Here is a 19,638-nt window from a genome sequence, read left to right on the forward strand (position 1 = left end):
AGACACTAGCAATGACAGCTGACAGAGCACATCACAACTTAATTCAATGAATATATCTAGACTCACAACAACACATACGACCGGGTAGAATGTAGGTATTAATTGCAAGTTAGCATGTAAAAGGTTCCTTGAAACAATCTCAGATCTGTATATCAGAAGTTACATGAACTTACATTAACAAAGCAGCACAAAATTGTCACATACCTTTAGGGAGATAATTCGGACTGATACTGCATTAAAGTGATCAAATTTCCAAAACAAAGTAACAGTCCAGGGAATTACTAGCCTCCAGTAGACTACTGAAGTTCCCACCAAGAGTAATGGCAAGTGACAGGCAAATCCAGAGTCACACGTTCTTGGTGCTTAGCAAGTTGTGTACACAGATATGACGTTCAGTGGTTCAGTGCGTTATATACCTCCTTGTCCAGGTGTGAGCAGTTGACAGGCACTGAGTGAGTCACACATCTTAAGTAGTGGACACTGGTCAGCTGAACTGTCCACTGACCAGAGCAGCCAACGAAATCAGGATTAGAGATGGTATGAATAATCCCCCTCCCCCTTACCCCCTGCCTACTTCAAACTGACCACATTAAACCAGATGATGATTTGACAATAGACTCAGCACAGAGCAAGACACAAAAGAGCTGGGAAGAAACACCTTTGTCAATCTCCCCTGCTGTTGTCAGTTTCCAGGCCTTAGAGCTGCAGGCTAAACCCACAACCAGGGGGAGGGAACTCCATTGTTTAGTGCCTGCCCATTGTCACTGTTCCCCAGGATATAGGTATAGGTGAAGTGCTGGACTGTGATTGGTGATTGTAGGGTGTAGCAATAGAGACTTGTCTAGGTTAGGCTAGACATGACTCCCAGGATCAAAGCTTGGGACAGGGCACCTGCTTGGGCAAGATCAGCCCCCCCCCCCCCCAGGTCACCACATGAGAAGTAGTGACATTCCAGTGTGGCTACTAGAGTTGGCTGTCTGGAGACTGGGTACCTCAAGGAACAGCCCCTGCTCACACATACCAGGTACCTATATTTCATCATCATGGCTCTCATTCTAAAACTTACAGCTTAACACTTGTGGCTGATTCAGGCAGAAAATCTCCACCTTAATTACAATTGCAGAATAACAAATTAAAGGCAGCTTGAACTTTTATGAAAATACCAGTACATACGTTGTTCAAATTCTACATTATTTTATAGCCTAGCATACTACATAACACATATATGTATGCTTAGTTCTGGTGAGTACAAGGTATTTTTCCTAATATTTAAATAACAAGTTTCATTTCAAGGAATTTTAAGCTCAAAGCATCATCATACAACTCCACTATACACAAACTCCATCAAGTGCATACATAATCCCAACGGCTTAATATACTAACCGGATATGACACTTCATGGACCACTGGTCAAAAGTTGTTCAACTTTAGAAGCATTGGACAGGTATTAATTCTGAGCATGCTCTCACAAAATACTCTCTCTCTGTCTATCTCTTTCTCCTTGGCTGTACATAATCAGACACAGGCACTTTAATGTAAATCCCTCATTCCAGTTCATGACTTGATGCCTTAAAAGGGTGCCACAAGAAGTATCTAGCATATGTGTGATAAAAAATGTGTGAGTGTATTTTTTGGAAACGCTTCTATCAATTTAACAAACAATTTTTCTTGTCAATATAATATAATATTTCACCAATTTATTTATTTATTGGAAAGGGTCTGAACTAAGACTGGAGGAAATCTGTACCACAACAATCCTACATATACAGGTAGTTGAAGAAAAAAAAATATATAGAGAACTACTCAAATAATCCAGAATTACTTGTCAGGTTAAACAACTTTCCTACATGTAAATATAATTTTAGACAGAAAATATCTGATTACTTTTTTTTTCATATTAATATGTATACATAAAATCCAGCTAAATTACTGTTCCATACTGGCAACCATTTTTGATTCATGTTGGCAACTGTTTTCAACAACCTAGGGCAATATTTGGATGAAAATGTCAGCAGGTTATGATATTATGGTGTTGACATTTTGTCTCACTGTAGTTGGAGTCTACATACATGAACACAGCACCAAGAAACGATACATCATTATCGCTCCAACATTTTTGTCATGGTAAATGTCAACCTGACCAAGGTAATAGGAAATTTCCGGAGAAGAAACAACAATTCATTCTTTGGTGACACATACACACACACACATACAGGCAAATTAAAAAATAAAATCACAAGCCAAAATAGATTCCTTTTTGTTTTTAATGACAGGGACACTATTCTACCCATGGGATGACTGTGACTATATTAATCTACTGTAATAGGTCCAGTGCTTTACATATAATAGGATATACATGTATGTATAACAAGTGATACTCTAATCAAGTGACAGTAACACCACTTAACTGACACTCAGAGCAGGAAACTATCACTCAAACTTTCAAAGCATTCTCTTCCTGTGGTGGAGAGATCACATACTATTAGGATATAAGCTCATATAGTTTGGACAAAAACCTCACAGATGTCCCTTTGTTCTAAGTGACAAAACCCAAGCTCCACCACCACCTCACCAGCAGTTGCCCTGTCACCATATGGTAAAGTAATTCACTTGTGGTGGGTGTCTGGTCTCACACGCACAGCACAAGGCCACAGAAATTATCTGCTAATTTGCTTGGTTACAAGTAAACATGATTTCTATAAATACATCTCATAAGAAAACAATATACAGTTTTCTTCTCAGCAACTGACACATAAATGGAATGTTACAAATTTCTCAGATGGATAATTTATTAAAAACTTATTTACACATGAACTCTAAGCAAAGCAAGCTGAACAAGAACAGAAATTGATTTACTTTCCTTACTTTGCATGTCAGCATATCCACAGTCATAGAACATACCATATTCAATGTGCTGAGACAAAGCAGACTCAACTATTTGCACGTCAAACTTCTCAAAACCAAATTTCTGCGATTATACCATTTTTTCTCAACTAGATTAGTCATGATATGGATAAGTGGATGGAAGACAAAATGCAATCCATCAATGACCTGTGACTAAAGCAGTCCTCATCATCCTCAGTAGATTCATTACGAGAAGTTGGGTGTAGCCTAGGGGATAGATTTTGCCTCATGGTTTTGTGTTTCCTCATCTAGATATTGCAAATATAACTGATGAACTACCACTAGAGAAGGCCCAGAGCCCAAACCGAACACGTTCCCCCAGAGCAGGTTTCCTCCAAATTCAGTACCCAGTACCAGTGTTTGATGACAATCCTATTGATTACCGGGCACTGAGCGTGAGTGGGATATGGGCCTGGATTGTTAGTGAGTCACCATGATCCCACAAACTATTTGGTGTTATTACGCCTCAGTACCACTGGGCAATAATAGTAATACAGTCGTGATGGGGCACACTGTGAAGTTGGCAAACCACCATCTCTCACTGCACTGTTTTTATCTGCCAGAATCAAGCCAACCAGTGTTTTATGGGGACAGCATTGTATAAAGGAAACATTTTTAAAAAACCCACCTCATGCTTGTCTGAGATGAGAATATAAAAAAAAATGTATTGCAAAATGATTGACTCTAACCTATGGTCTTGGCATCCGGATAACATATTAGCATAAAAGTTTTTGATGTTCAGAATCGCAAGAAAAAATTTTGGTTCAAACTACTTCCTAATATGTTAAAAGGAATATGCATTTTGTGTATGAGAACATGACATATCACTAAAACAACCACTGATTTACTGTTTTTCCCCCTCTCTGATGACATCCTGAAATACTGGTAATTTAAACATCAAAAGATCAAGGTCAAGCAAAACTTTGAAATCACAAAAAATTCACTTTCCTACTTATAAACCTGATAAAAACATCGGTGGCAATGCAACTGTATGCACAGACAAGAGGCTATTAGTGGTGTGATCTTAGAAAACTATGAAAGGCTCAACAGAAGGCTAAGCTGGTAAGGCTGACCATGGGTCAGTGTGTAGGCTGGCATGTCTAGGCAAGATTGAAGGGAAAAGTCTAGACATCCAGAGCTGGGATTACCTCAGCAGGGAACGATTTAGTGCCACATTCTACTTTCATAGCTCATCAATTAAAACACCTCGTTAACCACCTGTCAGATGTAAAACAATACACTTCTGGGCAACACACTGAATTTTTTAAATGACACACGCATCTGGAGATGTTCCCAGAGGACACTTTTTACAGAGTCTACTATTAACTTAAAAAATAAAAGACATGCACAGAAGCTAACAGCCCAGGGAGCCAGCTGTATTCATTAATAGAACAAAGCAGCATGTTTCAATTGGATTACCTCCACAAAAACAACAGGATACAAAGCAACAGGGAATTTCTTCCTGTTCACTATCAACCATGTGGGGCTAAGATCTGTCACATCAGCAAAATAATTGTGGATTTTCATTCTCTACAGTTTCAACTCAATTCTTCCAGAAACATACACTTGTTAATATTAAACACAGCAGGAAATATATTCCATTTCTTTGAAAACATTATTGATTGGTACAAGGGAAAACAATGATACAACCAGTTTTATCTATTTGTGGGTGAAAACCAATAACAATTCCACAGCACTGACCTTTCGTCTGCATTACAACAGATTTACATCAACAGATTACATCATCAGGCATAAGAGCAGACAGAAGCATTTGCATGTTGTTAAGGGCTTAAATAGGATGATCTGTCTCTTAATTTCCTTTCCCTATTATAGAATGGCTGTCCTGTAAGAAGATCCTGTGTTTTAACGCTATCAACATTGAGCCAGCAGTAACACATGGCTGGTTTAATAGCGCTCATTTTAAAATCTGTTAACTGAATTTAATTGCCTAGTGGCATTAACACTTGTTTAAGCCCTATTCAATGAGCTAACACAAAAGGTAAACTACGTGTAACTTTGGGAGTTTCCACATAACAGCTGCTACTTTTTCAGTCCACAGGCCACCTTATTGAAAACCACCCATCCGTAACTGTTGTAATTTAGGGCCTACAAAGTCAGAGGGCTGTGTTTACAGATTTTCCAGATTAACGTTTATGGACATACATGTAGTTGTACTTACTCTTGTGACACAACACAAAAAAAAAAAAACAAAAAAAAAAAAACACCAGCTAAATTTAGTAGAGAGTTGGTGTTTTGTTTTTGAAATATATGTGTGCATGTGTTAAACCGAATATCATGGTTGTATGTGTACACATGTTTATAAGGAAGATTTGCTTTTAGCATTCTTGCAAATGAAAGTCTGGTAAATTAATGCAGAAAGAAAAACTGAATTTCAGTAAGGATGTAGGTGCAAATATATTAATGACTTGCTACACATAAATATGCATTGGTTTTTCCAAAAGCTAAATAATTTGGGTAAAGGTATAACATTAAAACTTTGTAACCTAGAAACTATAATAGCATAACAGTAAGAATGTAATTGTAAATTATTCACATGAAAAATACTAAATTTTTTCAAAAAATCATGTATCCTTAAAAAGAATGCAATTTTATATACTTAGTCCTTCCAAGACAATATTTTAGTATTTCATGTCATCGAAATTCACTTCCAGCTGATGACAATGATTAGTAACCAAATATCATAATGCATGTACATTATATAGGTGAAAATTTAAAAAGATTCTGCCCAAACACCAGGAAAAGCTGGTGACAGGAGTTTACACTTCATGGAATAAGGAAAACTGGGTTAACTCTGGACCCAGATTAACCTCAGACTATTTTTATACCACACCATAAATTAAGGTCTGAGGATACCATGAAATGATGGAAAGATATGCCAAACAAGCTATTTTCGACCAGATGGTTATTCCAGCTGATAAGTATTCTGGCCTGTCCAATGGAGCAGAATGTTTCCCATTCTGGGTGTCCTTGGCAATAGCACATTCCTTGTGGGTGTCCTTAGCAACAGCAAATTAATCACTCTTATCCATGCGGACCGACAAGCTGAATGAAACTGCTTTCAAATTTCTGTCCACAACCTTGGATAAAGATAAGAAATTTCTTGCTCCAATAATTGATTTTTCTTTTAATTCAGCAGTTAAGATGAACTTCATGGGCACTATGGCAACAAATTATTGCCAACAGTGATACAGCCTCTTATACACATACCTAAATCACCACCAAGTCCAGGTGCAAAACCTATCTGGGCCATGAGACAGTATAAAACATACATGAAAATTTATTACGCAGATTCTGCATCAGGCTGAAACGATAACCAAATTGGACGATATTCAAGGATTAAATGTACCTACATGTAATATTTCTGATTTATTTGTTTTTGCTTGGGGTTTAATTATGCTTTCAACCAATATCATGTTCATGAAGTGAAGAGGGTCAGTCTCAATGATAACAGACTGATTAGTGCTGTCTCACTAGAAAACAATACCAACGACACCTGACAGAAGTCCACCCAGTAGTAGTAGACAGACTTAGAGCAAATTAGTGCCTGACACAGTGGTGACATGTTACTGTAACAATGATCTCTTCATATCACATGATCATTAGAAAAATACTTCCACTGCAATAAATATTTTCATCATCATCAAATATAAAAAGTAAAACTGTACATGTATATTTGTACAGATATCTTTGAGTATCACATATGCTAACAGCTGTTATTTACAACAGGCATACGTGTGCTAACATCATCTTTATCATTGCTAATAAGAACTCCATCTGAATAAAAGATGAGAAGCCAGAACTTAGTGAACACAGAGTCACCTGTCTCCAGCCATCTCCAAAGAAACAACCCTGAACTAAGTTTACACGGCTGTGTTGCACCTGGAATGACATATACCTGCCAACTGTAGACCACACAGCTGCAGAGGTATCTCTGCTCTGGGAAAACAACACCTATGCACATACGAGATACACACATAGGGCCTATGCAGTTCTTTAAACCTTAAAAGTTTACACCAGATTTAAATTTAAGCCAAGTCTTCAGTTTTGTACTGGTCCCAAAAATAAATATGTAACACCATGTTAAATATAAACTAAATCTGCTGCTATTCCATTTTGTCTCCATACAACTCTATTGGTTGTTGACTTATTGCTAAAATTGTACGTATCACTTAATACCGACTGGTATTAGCCAATACACTTTTGAACTGCTGGACCCACATCTACTCACATGAACTAATGAACAAATCTACAGTCAAAGTATTAACCATCACAGACCTCTTTAATAGGAGTACAGTAAGAAAGACATGATCTGTATGTTAGTAGTGCACTAAGCCACCTACTGCGCATATATCCCTCAAAGCGTAAATACAACTGACATTCCCCTTCAGTATACTGATTGCTGAGCATGGTGACTTCACAGAAGTCTTTTCATGGTGACTTTTCTCAGAGCTCAGAATTGTGCAATATACCTGATATTCAAATTGTCTTGCTCAAACCAAAAATCATTTTCAACCCACACTATTCTTCATTTTGAACTTATTACCACGAAATATCTATGATATCACGATGTACATGCGATTTTTTGATTTTTTTTTTTATTAAGTATAAAGACATTTTTCATCCTCAAGTGGTATGACACTAATGTATAAGTGTGAAACTACAACTTATCCAACTCTCAGTTTCTCTGGATGTACATTGTATTCTTGGTACTTTTCTATTCTGGGTAGCATGGATTTGTAAAGGACAATCCCAACTTGACAATATATCCCCTCAACACTGTTTGATGTCTGCCACCATGACCCCTGTCTCTTATAACCCTTGACTGACCTTTGGCCTCTCTGGCTACAAACAAGTGATCTTTCTAGCAAGCCTTTAAAAGTCACCACTCCATGTGAATTCAATGCCTTTCAGAAGTACACAAATACTGCATTATAATCATGAAGTAAATGACAGAAGCCTTCACCGCCCTTAACCACAGTCATACAATGCACACCTTGAAATCACAAAGATGTAATTAATACATGGCATATAGGTAACCATATACTAGTAATTACAATTATATACTACTTCCTTGCTGAAATTTTGCTCTGGCTAACACATCTGGTAATTCACAAAGTGTGACATAATGTAAAACTTGATTTACGACATCAATGACATGTATGTAAAATAGATTTCTGTAACCCATAGTTGTTAAAATATCTCAAAGCAACTTCTAGTCAGAGAATGAATAGCAGAATGAAAACTCCACTGAATAGGAAAGAAAGATAAATTCTTGTAAATGAATAAAGTCAGTGTAGAAGTCAATATGAAGAAACGTGGGCCACATACTTCAGCAAGTAGACGCTGCCTCATACAAATGCAATGTGCTAGTTCATGCATCCTATAATGACCCACCCTATACTCTATTCATGCAGAGCCTAAATGCATGCTGTTGTGTGGAAAGTTTCATTTGTAAATTTTCAAGCAGACTAGAATGTCTTAACACACATGCATCTAACGTGCCATTCACAAAACAATGTCAATGCACATGTATATGACATATATACAAGTAACTATAACTTTTCCAACCCAAACTGTTCTGTCAGGTAGGCTTAGTGTAAGGGTCTTGTGAAGCAGGATAAATACCTGCATACAACTGACTTCTTGCTTTAAGCATGGCGACCCATGTGTAGACATTACACAAACAACAATTCTTCAGGTGTAAATGCAACTCACTTGTAACATTCCTGTAGTGTGTGGCACTATACTCAGCTAAGGTGAGTTACCTGCACTTCATGTACCTGCAGCCTCTCTAAACTTTACACCTGAGACAGGTACACTAAACACACGGTAACACAGGCTCTCTTTCCTCCTGTCCTAATTCCTCAGATTAATCCTATCCTTAATCTCTCTGTGACCCAGTTCAGATAAATATATCTACAGCTGTCCAGTCCACATTCTTGCTGATTTGCATTTTTTCCTTAGAAAATGAACAAGTCTTTGCCTTAAGGGTTGAACAGACATATTTTACCTTTGTCACATGCCTAGGAAAATCACTTGGGTGAAGGCATTCTGACCTAATGCCACACAGCAAACACACACTAAAGTCATCTTGAATTATGACAGATCCTCATGAAACAGACACCATCACAAGACAATTCTGTCTCTCTTGCATGCAAGCAAAGCAGGTAGGTCACTCATATTTCCCCTGGGCTTACGCTTGAAAGCACATGTGTGTTATTGTTTCCTTCCCTGTTGTAGTTAAATAAAGCAGTATTATACAACATGAGGAGCCTTCACTGGCATTTCTGAAGCATGTGCATGTGCTTGTTCTTTATACCTGTAGACATTTGAAGTGATGAATGAAATACTGACATTGTGAGTTATTTTGTGCCAGATTCAGATAGTTAATTTTCTGCTGGCCAGTTAATACATGCAACAACAAAAATTCTTAAATTTTGAAAACATTGAAAAGAAAAAAAAAAAAAGAAAAATCTAGGATCAAAACGTGGCAAGAAAGGTATCAAATGGAAGTTGTTCCTAATTCCTAATAGCAATATTTTCAGACAGACTTGGTACTATAATTCTTCTTGTTGAAGCAATGGTTGGCGTCTTTCCATCTTTACAAAGACAGACTCCTCTATTCCTCGACAGCAGTGTGTCATGTATTTACCTACACATACTCTAGATATACAGAGGAGTTATCTTAACTATGTGCATTCACAGTACAGCAGTAAGTCTATTTATGGCTGCAGACATGTAAATTTCCAGCAAGAAGCCAACTGGTACATTGGCACATGCCAGGTCTGCCAACCTACACACTGTGTCTTGTAAGCTGGTTGAAAAAGTTTTGATTCATTAAAAGAAGTTATGTCCAATACTTTCTTTCCAATGAAAGATAGAATCAATACAATAACAGCTTAAAGATGACTTTTCAAGTCCAATGCAGCGAAAAAAAACCCCCCAAAAACTATGTATACTTTGGACATACCACAACAGAATGTGTTTTCTTGGAGAGCAGCATTACCTTGAACATTTTAGGAAAATATTAACTGCACTGGTATACATCCCGGTGAACTGCATAATTTTAATCAGTATGTGATAAAATACACAGAGCAACAAGATGAGAAGAGTTTTAGGCAATTTTCACATTTCGAAATATTCAGGGAACTTACCAGGAATTGATCTAAAGAAAATAATATCTTAATATATGGTATCACCACTTCTTTTACCAGAAAACATTAACAGAAAATGCATCTTTATCTGGAAATTTAGCTGAAATCATGTAAGTAATTTGAAGTATCACCCTACATAAGCTTGCAAACTACATGTACAAGTACGATTAAACAAAGAAAACTAAAATGAATTTGCATGGCCATTCGTTGAAGTATCAGGGCACTAATTATGGAAATATACATGAGATTGCTACAAAGAAAGCTAACCATTATCAGGGGAGAAACAGACAGAGATGTAGATATTCCCTAAACGAATTAATGCTCTCCCCCTCAATTACACATACTCGGATCCAATGGCTGGCCACATCAGATTCATGGGTACATCCTTCAGGCTGTCTGTGTTTAATCTGACACTCATTATATGGCAGGTTCTTATCATGCCATGCCACACTCCAGCAAAACAAAGGTCTCTCTTTCAACACACATGGAGGCCAGGTCAAGCCTACCAAGTAATCAAAGGTATTACATATTGCAGATTAGACTCTTGGCAAAAATTGCACTTGGGCATGGAATGGAACATTCTGGTGCAATTGCAGGCACAAATAAATTGCACAAATATTTTCCACAATCCGCTTTCTGTCTGCCCACATTTCAATGAAATAAAAAAAAATGGCATGGTGTTATAATATCCAAAGGCATGATTATTATATACTGCATGTACAAAATGTCGTTCAATGTCATTTAATCCACAGATACATTTAACCAGACTTATAAATCAGTCTCTCACATCACTCCCATGTCCATTTTTACACAACCTGCAGTTGAAAGACACCTAAACAGCCTCTTTGAAAACCTGTATAGCAACTTCCTCATGATTTCTTAACACTATAACAGTTTTCCTCCAACAGCAATCAAACTATACTGTGATATGTACAATAGCAACAAGAGCCAGTTTTCCATCAAACTACCCAGCTAATCTACTTACAGGTCAGCAAGACATATGCCAGCCACTGCTCACAGTAATATACTGTATATAAAGCTGACGTATGATGATACTGTCTCTCATCCACAGTAATAAAATACTACATTAAGGTTATATATGAACATATACATATATAGCCAAGCCAAACACAATCTTTCTTTTTTCTTTCCAACACAAACAGAACCTTTAATATTGTGACTTCATTTCAACTTAATTGAGAAGACTGATGTTTTATGACAATTTATTCTTTGCAATGTTAATCAAATTACATTTCTCCTCACCCCATACGGTGAAGTATATGTCAATCTAATCCAATTCTGCTTAATTATTCATGACAGACAAATTACATATACATGTACACTGAAATAGTAATGACAGCACTCTATGGGAAAATATCATAGGAATGAACTTATGAATGTGTATTAGTACATGTATGGATATGAAGGGCAGATATTTCAAAAAATATCATCAACAAAATACTGAACTAAAAATGACATTGTACAAAGTGACATTTTGACATACTGGTACATATTTCAACAATATCTTTTCTGGAGTGTAGTGAATGGTCATGTGTGACCTGTTCCTAGTGCCGGGGCTACACGTAGCTTCTTGACAAAAATCTCTAAGAAATATCCTTATCCCATTCATAGAACTTAAACTTGTCTTAGACGCTTAACATGGTACATGTTTATAAAACTTGGACTGCTAAACAACTTGTGTAAACACACCCTGAAGTGATGCAAAAGGCACTTCATCAGAGTTTGTGTAACTAAAGTTGACACATAAAAAAAAACGAAGTCGTTTTGTGTGTTGGTTACCCAAAGGAATTCAAGGCCTAAACGAGAGACGTGGCTTCCTTGTTGAAGAGATGGACAAGGTGCCATGCTTGTTTCAAGGAGGTTATCAGGAAGGTTGTGGGTTTGAGGAATTTCTTATTTCTCTGTACAGGGTGTAACCCAATGTGAACCAAGTGGGGGTGGGGGAGGGGGGTGGATGAGTCCAACTCAATAAACTATACTGAAAGACATCTGCTATAAGAAAATGTCCATACCCTACCACAAGAATACAGTCAAGGAATGCAAACGAATTTGACTGATTTATTTGATTGGTGTTTTTACGCGGTACTCAAGAACATTTCACTTATATGACCGCAGCAAGCATTATGGTGGGAGGAAACCAAACAAATTTGAGAGTCAACAATTTCTTCTCCATGTGTTTAAAAAGTGAGTTACATATTTTAAATTCTTAACAATATGTTTTTAAATACAAAACTTTTCACGAAAAGTAGAACACAATTCTATATGATCATCAATTCTAAGCATCCATCTTCCATCTTTGTGTTTTTACCATTATCTTACACTGTCTATCAACTATTCAGAAGTTCTTTCTCTGACAAGCAAAGTTAACACAAGATGCTTCCTCAAACTAATTCTCTTAAAAACACTGATCACTCTTTTCAGTATAACGTGTGGTTCTTGTATGTGGGATTTTCCAACAGCTTTGGACATCAAGGTCACTTCACTGTTATCATTACCAATCACTCAAAGTCTGGCATGATGAAATCTGAACCATAGTATCACTTACATATACTAATCAAGTTCCTAGAACCGTTAATTTGAAATTCCCGTGGAGACACTCACATGCTGTTCACATTTTAAATACACATCTTTTTGTCAGTCAGCATATACATTTACACATTTATAAATTTAGAATTGAAAAAAATCAGAAAAAAAATAAACTGACAATTTTTTTCAATCAAATAAGGATGGCTTTTGATTGAATTCATACCTTTTACTTTTGTGGACACCATGCTGAACTTGTTTACTTTACAAGCACTAGTGGTTAACAGAAACATGGAGGTTTAAAAATCATACTGACATCATCACAAAACCCTTTTATTCATGTACATACATGCAGGTATTTCATTGCAAATCTGCCTCCCTCACCCCCCCCCCCCCACCCCCCCACCTCCAAAATCTATGTTTGGGATGCCTTAAAAACGACTTGCAAAGCAAATCATCCTTGCAACTGTTTATAAAAGTGACCGATGACAAATGAGACAAACTGTAAATGGTGTTGGGAGCAGCACACATACATGTATGACGTGTGAACTGTGGTTTAAGACATTGCAGCATTATTATACATGTACAATAATACATCATTTTGGGAGGCAAATGAAACTTAGCTACAGACATCCATATGGAGAGCCATCAGTGAATTACACATGAACAAGAATCTCCATGTGTCAAACAGATATTACTAAACCCTCATAAATATAACACATACTATTATTAAACACTAATTAACATCTTGGTCAGCTACAAAAAAAAAAAAAAATTTGATTATCTGTTGGTTAAATCTGTCTGTTGCATGACAATATAATAGCAATTAGAACTAGAGGGTTTGTAACTAGGCTAAGATCATAATAAGAATCCAGTATAATAACTGACACCATGATCAAAAGGTTCTTTTTCATTCAAATTTAATTGAGATTTTTGTGTGGACATGAGAAAAGATAACTCACCAAGATAGAGTTCAAATATGGCTGTCTTTCTACTGGTTTAGCATCAACTTCTGTAAAGTAAATATAAATCATCCTGATGGTCTAATACATCACAGAGTAATGACAATGCTTGCGAGTCATAATCTCCTGAAGTCTACAACAGTGTACATGGATGTAATGGTGCAGCAGGCGGGAGAGTACGGAAATGTTAATGAGCATAATTGAGAAAAGTCACTCATTAATTCTGCTAGCGCTTTTACCCGCCAGAAAGACTGGCACAAGATTCATCATTTTACATTAGTTTTTCACACCAACTCGTGAAGTTTATCCCACAACATTCCAGCTTACCTCAGCAAAGTGGAAACACATCCAATATGGCTACCGTTTCTAATAGGAGCATGGGCCATACACAGCCAGTTTGAAACCTGCAACAAGAAGATAGAGATACCAGGATGAGATGAGCCACATGTACATGCAAAATGGAACAGTTTGGCCTCAAAAGTCAGCCTCACTGATAGGTTGAGTTAGCTGCCAAACTCTCACTGATTCTCTCTCACTCTTCCTCTCGCTCTCTCTCTCATAGGGCCAACCCGGCCCAGGAGATTTTTGTAATTTGAGGAGCCTTTGGTGGTAACAGAAAATAAAACCTAAGCCTGGCACAGAGAGATGGTTGCTGGTTCTAGTCTGTACCTTGTAGACGGATCAGTGCACTGTCAGCTGGCTGTAGCACTGATGAAGTAAAAGAGGGCCATCCAAAACTGCATATATTCATGTATGTGTCTAGCCCTGTGAGCTCAGACCATGCGTCCACAATTACAGCTTACAGCTGCGTTTCCCGTTCAGCCGTCCAGGACAATTGCATATACCACAATCACAAATATTCGGCTGTTGCATTACAAAAGAGTTCCATACTCAACGACCAACACAAACCATGCAAAGGAATTCTGCATCAAGTGCATCCCGTATGCATTAGGACAAGCCATGAATCACAAACCAGTTGCACAAATTTGATTTCTACCATTATCAGGTTTAGGATTGAGGACACACACTTAGCCTCTAGTCGGCTTGCCCATACAGCGGCACAAGCCAAAGTGACAGAATGGTATAAATCAATGGAAATGTCCATGGCCATGTAATTCATGTGTATTGATCAGAACAGAGAAAGATATAATTCATCATTTTGGGGCGGCAGATTAAAGTAATGCAATGCACAACAGACTCAGTACACACTAAACAAATAAGATCTGTGAAGTGTACATAGATGCTAGCTAGCCTTAATTCATCATACCAAGTCATTTCCATCCTAAGCTATGTCTTTTTTTTTTCAACTATATGGACAAGAAACAATGCTAATACATACAAGTACATACCCTAACTCTTCTAGTTTTTGGGACAGGTGTTAAAAGCAGTGTTCAAACTAAAATATTACATTTCTTTACCAGCCTTTTGGAAAAGTAAAGATATAAATATGTTGTTCATTAGATGGTCTAACCATGTGAGAAAAAAGGAACTCAATATTCCTGCTACAATTACATATATACTGACTAAAATGAACAGATCAGGCGTTCCAAAACTTAGAAGAAATTGGGTACATACACAGAGGTGGTCAAGCTTACACCAGGCAGATTGTGTAGTATGCTGAACAACATTTTTATGCTTTGTTATTGTTTTAGACCAGTGCTGTGACAGCCAAGTCAAATGAGTCAAACTTGCATAACAACATGTGCACAAAGAGTGTGGTGATGAGACCAATGTACAGATATGCTCGCGAGCAGTTGAATCTTAAGCACAGAACATATTGTGTGGACCACAATGTGTGCCTCTATGAATATGGACGGACTCTCTAAATGCCCAAGATAAGCATATCATATAGCAAATTTCCCTTCATAATAACCCCAATCTAGTCACAAAACCATAAAGAGTTAGCCTACAGCCAACTCTCTACAATGGCTTATAAACTGCCATCATGGATACTTAAACATTGTCCTGGCTAGAGTGTGGGGGACATAATGTTATACATGGGTGTTAGTTAATACTGCATGAGAATGAAATACCCAGTTCATCAGACCCAGATTAATCACTTAATTACTGTCTGAAAAATAAGAAGACCATTAACGTGGTGGAAAGTATGCAAGCTTGATTTCGCTGCTCTTGATCTGCTTTAACACTAGTGGCCCTGAAGTTAAGCCTGCCATTTCACATAGTGCACAACACACAGCCCAGAAGACATAGTGCCATAACAAATCAGACATTATGTATAGCACATGAAGTGTTGTTTGTGTCTGGGGGAGACTTTATCCTGACTACTTAATTGCTGATCCAGTCCAGTCCTGTCTGTCCAGCCAACTATCAGCTAGGATTTCATCACAACTCATCAGAGAGCTCGGACAGAGAGATTAAGCTGGTTGGAATATACACATGTACATGTATAGGGCACACAGAAAATACTTGTTCTGGATAGGTTATTTCCATTTAACCATCAAGCCCTAATTTCATGTTTGATAAAGCTTATGTGCAGTGCTGGCTTAGGCTGGCTGAAGAACTAATGACAACCTGATAAGAAGTATTTGAGTAGTTGCCATACAAGACAGTTAGTGAAGAACAGAAATATCCCCATGCCAATAGTAGAAATAAGTTCCATACGGTTCCTCCATATCCTTGGGGTGACCCTGACCAGCCAGCCCGCTATTGCCAGACAGATCCCACATACGCAACTACTTAAACAGTCTGGCAGATGACAGACATCATAATGGATGAATTGAAATCAGAGTGTAGTCACAGTTGAAGGTGTTGGGGTTAGAGTCTAAGATGAAATGCCCACTGCTGGACGTGACTAGTCCAGATGGTCAGCATTCCTCGGGACATTACCAGTAACTGACCACAGATGATAGCCATTAGGGCTCCAAATTGGCCCACCAGAAACTTCTTCACCAGAGTAAGATGTTAAAATATTTACCAATAGACTCTGAGATGGAAATACAGAATGCAACGTTTCAAACATTCATTTCAAACATTCATCTATGAGGAGAATGATACATGTCTAGAAACACTACAAGTAATAGTCCAAACATCTGCTTTTTTGTGGTTGATGTTTTAAAATTCTTTTTTAAAACTGCAGGTAGTTTTGGTTATATCACAAGTATGTTCTTAGTATGTCTTATGATATTTGCAGGGCATCTCAATTGAAAATCACTTCAAAAAGACCAGACATGGTACCTCATCCAGATAAGAAGTATAGTAAAACTAAACCATCAAGCTTTTATAGTTATTCCTCAAGAATGAACCTGACTTATACTGTAGAGGCTAACTCTATAACCAGGCTATTTCTGACCTAATCAAAATATAAATGCACATGTATATACGTGTACATGTGTCCCAACATCACTGAGAAATTTTCATAGAAACATCTACAAAACAGTACATGGAAAACATCATACATGTATTGTCTGGACAGAAAGATGACTATGATAGTGAACTAGATCAGACCTACCAGGATTTGTCAGTACATTTATTCAGTCATTCTAACCAACTGTTCTTCAACTAAAGAAATTACATTGTACCTAAGACACCCAGGCAAAAACAAGTAAACAAACATCCATTTCATTTAACAGAATTCAGCGAAATATTTGAATAAATGAGCATTAAAGATGTAAAGGAGGATATCTGATCTGAAATCTCCACATCACAGAAAAAATTGATAACATGCCAATCAAAACTCTACAGTCAAGAACTGGATAATTGGTTCCATCCAGAGAGGACAAAAGTTCACTCTTTGATATATCTTACATCAGTTACAGAAGAACCCATGCAAAGTGTTTTATCATAAAAATTCATTTTCTAAATTAAACATCAGGATGTTGCAGTTTGTCACTTCATCTCTGACAGTATGTACCCAGTGCCCTTAAAACCGCTAAGCTAACCTTACTGAACGGGTTTTCAACATTATCAATATCAGTGCAAAACATTACTATCCACTCTGAAAAAAATCAAATGTTTGCTTGTGCAGACATCCAGAGGGTCTTGCTAGTCTGCTCACACTACAGGGATACATACTTTCAATAGTGTACATTTTGCAAGAGCATGAAGTTTCTATTCAGGTAGTTTAATGTCATAATCAGTGGAAAAGTCATCAGGTACCCTTCTAACAAAGCCCTTCTCAGCATCTTACTGGTACTCAAACGGTACCAAATTTAATGATGGAAGACATGCGGGCTACATTGCCAATCCTGTCAAAAATAGCAAGAGAGTTCAGGATTTTTTTTTTCTTCAGGATTTCAACCATTTTTATAGCTAACAGGAAATAACAAGGCCAACAGCCCACCTAATGGCACAAAATGTACCAGCATAATGGGTTAAGCAGCCATCATCTTTTTGGAAAGTCAAATTATTACAAACAAATTAAGTGTAAAGTAAATGTCATGGGATACTCTGACAAATAAGCTCTGACCAATTTAAGTTTTGGAGAATGACAAGAACAAAGACATGGATATGTAGACAAATACAGATATACCCCTACATATATGACTATATAAACGACAAGTGAACCCCACACGAAAAATGTGAAACCCCTTCCTAAACAAATATGAATTCTGTTCAAGAATTAACCAGTGTTTCAAGTCACAGGTAACATTTCTTACAATGTGCTCATCAGACAAGAGTTAAAACCAATTAAACAGTTCCATGATCACATAATTTTAAACACAATAGAAGTGACAAAGAACAAGCCATACTTCAGCCTTTCCTGCTCCTGTGTCAGAAGAGTTACAGTGTCCACTTTTCCGGGGGCAATATTTCGCTCATCACACCTTAACTACACAGTTTCTGATGTCTGACTAAACATTTACATGGCCTATTTTAATACTGACCGCATGATGTCCAGCTAAAATAATATTTGTCTTCAGAATAGCCAGGCAAAGGGTTGGGTAACTAAGTTAGCCAGGGCCAAATGGAGATGAGCTGAACATGAATGACTCTGGAATGCTTCCTCAATCCTCACTTGAGTAGTGTCCACTCCTTAATCTCACTGTATACTGTTTGTCTTGAAACTGTTTGGTTTTTCAAGGCCCTGGGGATTGTGCTATCATCACCTATGATGTAACCCATGATACTGTCTATGAAGTTCACTGACCAGTGAAGGATAACTGGCCAGTCACTTGTGATGTAGCTGCGTGAAACAAACCTCACAATGGATAGCTGATCCACGTGGTCCGCAAATGTGTTTTTACAAATCCATGCACATAGCAGCTAAATATTTTATTTCATATGAATACATACATGTACATTTATTGATGTCGAAGTGAAAAATGTTTTGCCGTAGGTTATCAATTACATGTGCTATATGGTGTTGCTAGGTATATTTTGTCTGGTTCACAATGCAGACAAAATGCACTTTTCCTTTCCAAAGAACCAACTGAGATCAGTCAAGAGCCTGTTAGCAAAGACATATCTGGCTACCTATCAAATAGCAGACTGTTCTCCAAGGAATTCTGTTTGTGTTTACTTGTCTTATCTACCTACACTAACACTTGTGCTGATCCCTAGTGCATACAAATCTACATCAAATCCCCAGGTGGCTCCATTAGGGGGCAAATATGACCTACCCCAGAGGTGTTGAGATGAACAGCAAAGACTTCTGGGAGCACTTTCATTAAACTTTGCACAAAGGCTTCTCCCTGTAAATACAGATTTCCTATTTTGGAGATCCAGAAGTGATGTGATTCAAGTATGACATTTTTTAACAGAATCATGCTTTACAATATACCACAGAATCAAACGAAAATGGCATCTAATACTACAATGATGATGGAATTTCATCAACTGAGAAGAGAAGTAAGAATTCAAAACAAGAAATATATAACACTCACTTGTTGATAGCAAAGGTTACGCCTACAGCCTTTGTATAGTGTTTCATAGCACACTGGCGTAACTCAGTGTAGAGGTACATATATATGGTTAACATTGTAAATCTATATGACTAAAAATGCTACATATAATCTGTGTCAACAAAGAACAATTAGATGAAACTGTAGTTCTTGATGGTTTAAAAAAAAAACCCCTTCTTTCTATGTATGAAT

General features: G+C 37.3%; 1 protein-coding gene across 3 annotated transcripts in view; it reads right to left on the reverse strand.

Moving 5' to 3' along the window:
- The window catches only part of LOC135469973 (dystroglycan 1-like), a 54,109-nt gene that overhangs the window by 11,367 nt on the left and 23,104 nt on the right, over positions 1–19,638 (reverse strand). For 2 of the 3 annotated variants that reach the window (XM_064748646.1, XM_064748647.1), the window contains exons 3-4: positions 13,913–13,989; positions 13,586–13,635 (exon numbers count right to left, since the gene is read on the reverse strand). The gene's annotated coding sequence lies outside the window, so the exon portion shown is untranslated. The remainder of the gene's footprint in view (positions 1–13,585; positions 13,636–13,912; positions 13,990–19,638) is intronic. The other variant, XM_064748648.1, reaches the window with a different exon arrangement.

Source organism: Liolophura sinensis, chromosome 7 (genome assembly GCF_032854445.1).
Source record: "Liolophura sinensis isolate JHLJ2023 chromosome 7, CUHK_Ljap_v2, whole genome shotgun sequence".
NCBI lineage: Eukaryota > Metazoa > Mollusca > Polyplacophora > Chitonida > Chitonidae > Liolophura > Liolophura sinensis.